Source organism: Ictalurus furcatus, chromosome 18 (genome assembly GCF_023375685.1).
Source record: "Ictalurus furcatus strain D&B chromosome 18, Billie_1.0, whole genome shotgun sequence".
Classification (NCBI taxonomy): domain Eukaryota; kingdom Metazoa; phylum Chordata; class Actinopteri; order Siluriformes; family Ictaluridae; genus Ictalurus; species Ictalurus furcatus.
Window position 1 is genome coordinate 15442066 of NC_071272.1, and position 2489 is coordinate 15444554.

The 2489-nt window shown below is 39.3% G+C and overlaps 1 pseudogene; it reads right to left on the minus strand.

Annotated features, from left to right (window-relative positions):
* Nucleotides 1-827: 827 nt before the first annotated feature.
* On the minus strand, nt 828-2489 carry LOC128622704 (putative nuclease HARBI1; annotated as a pseudogene).

A 2489-nucleotide genomic window follows, 5' to 3' on the forward strand; every position in this document is an offset into this window, starting at 1 on the left:
GCACTGTCCCTTAATCAAGGGGGTAGTTCCAGGGGACAGTTCATCAGAGACAGCTACCTCCCATGATCTAAGTGGCTTGGTAAAATGTATGTGTGGCATATTAGTACTTTTTAAGTTTCCAGTGCTTTTAAGTGATTTGTCCTTAAACAATCAAGATGACAATAAACACTGCCACTGTCTAAAAAAGGAATTTTAAAATAGACCTTTATTGGCAATGTTTCACTTGTGTATTATGAATGCTTATTTTATTTTACTGCATATGGTGTGTACTGTAATCTTAATTGTAGTGTTCCTACTAGATGTTCCTTATGTCATTGTATATTAGTTGTATTTGTTTGAGAATGTACATTGAGGATCTGATTTCATTTTCTTACAGTTGCTGATGGACACATTGTATTAACTGACCCTCATGCAACAGTACATCCAGCCACTGTTGCCAGTGATTATTGTCTTCGGGTATTGTTTCTGTTTGCTAGACCAAACATCATTAGTAATTTGCACTGTAGGATGAAGATGAAGAGACCATCTCTGCTATGACAGAGGTACAAAATGAAGATGCTTGGAGGGCCACAGAGGTATAACATATAACGAATTCCCTTTTTAAGGATGTGTGGTTATTAAAACTTTGTCACTGTCCCCTTAAATATTGTGGCTGGGGATTCCTGTACAGAGGAAGGTCCATCTACCTCCACACAGAATCTTGGCAGTGTAAAAAATTGTTTGCAGTTGTCCTGATAAAAATATTGTGTATGTATCACAGACATTTATATTTCAATCATATTGAATTATCATTCTGTCTTCCTAGCTGTATGAGGTCCAACTTCAAAGGCAAATAAGAAAAAGTGATATGGAGATGGACCTTATATACAACATCAAATAGAGAAGAAAATGCTGAACATAAAAAAAGGCCAGGCTTGAAATTGAGTTGCTGGAGCACTGGCTAAAGGTGGGCACTGTGTTTGCCTAATAATGATTATTCTGTAATTTATTATTGAATGATAGAGCAATAAATACACATCATTTTAACCACAGGAAATAAAGAAACAATAAACAAAACTTGACTTTGTGCATTATTCATTTATTGCGACGTGATTTTGGCAGATCACATATCGTAACACCCTGCCATCTCTTTGGTCCACTGGGTTTACAGGGGGTTCCTCAAGACCATCTTCATCAGTAATAGGGGAGTCCCTCTCACCTCTTATGGTGGCGATGTTGTATAGTACAACACAAGCCACTGTGATGTCATATGCCCTCTCCGGGCTGACCCTGAGCCCACACAGGCACTGAAACCCGACCTTCAGGATTCCATAGTCTACTATGGGCCAGGTTAAATTATGCCTGTGGGCCAGGCTCAGGTTCAGGGTAGTGGGTCATCATATTTGGCAGACAGGGGTACCCTCTGTCCCCCAGCAAGTAACCATTGAAGTTTCCTGTAATGTTGGTTACCACCTAGAATTTTTTTAATGCATTGTGTAAGGCAATACATACCCTGTTCAAATGTATGGCACAACAACGACTCTTGAAATATTTTGCCATTGAGTACAGACCCTGGCCATTTTGCCTCAGCGTTGGTGATGAGGTGGGATGCATCACATATTATCTAGTTAGTGTAGACCAGGGAAGAGTGGCATTTAATTGGTTTAGCTTTAGATTTAGCACCCAACATTATATACTGTTTTGCCAATATGCTGTTACCTGCACATTGATGCTATGGAACTTCCTATTAACATAGTCTCCTTCATTGACAGAAGGTGCTTTAATAGGAATGTGGGTTCCATCAATGACTCCAATAACATTTGGGAAACCTGAAACTGAAAGATAACATTTAAAGTTATTATGGCTGTGTACATATGTATGGAAAGATGAAGTATGTGCTATATGCAAATAAAAAGGTCTCATAGAATATCATAGAACAGACAAACCTGCCACTCTGTGGAATTCCTCTTTTATGAGTCCCAGAGGTTTATGGCCAGGGAACTGCACAAAAGTGTATAGGAACCGTTTCAGTGCAAGGCATACTGTAGGAATGGCCCTACACAGACTTGCCTTTCCTACATGCTCTGCATCGCCCATGTTATACAGAAAACTCCATGTGGCAAAAAAACGAAGGGCAATTTATAAAATGTGCTACGTGTTCAGCGCTGATGCACGATGTGTCACGTTGGCAATGTGAAGTTTAAAAAGATTTGTTAAATAAATTAATGATTCATGGGAAAAATGATAAATTTCATGCAAATATTCTTCTGGATATGAAAACACATCTATATGTGTTATCACCCTCTCATGACAAAAAAGTCCTTGTATAATCTGTGCTTCCACGTCCACTGGATCTTCTTCAAAAGGGCATGCTATGCTCTGTCAGCTCTCTGAAACAAACTAACTCTGGAACTTAACCTGGTCTGGAGAAGCGAGTTCAGCAATTTCAGCGAGTTCAGCTACCCTGAAAGGTACCTCCGTTTTTGGAACCGAAAGTTGAGATTATCCAT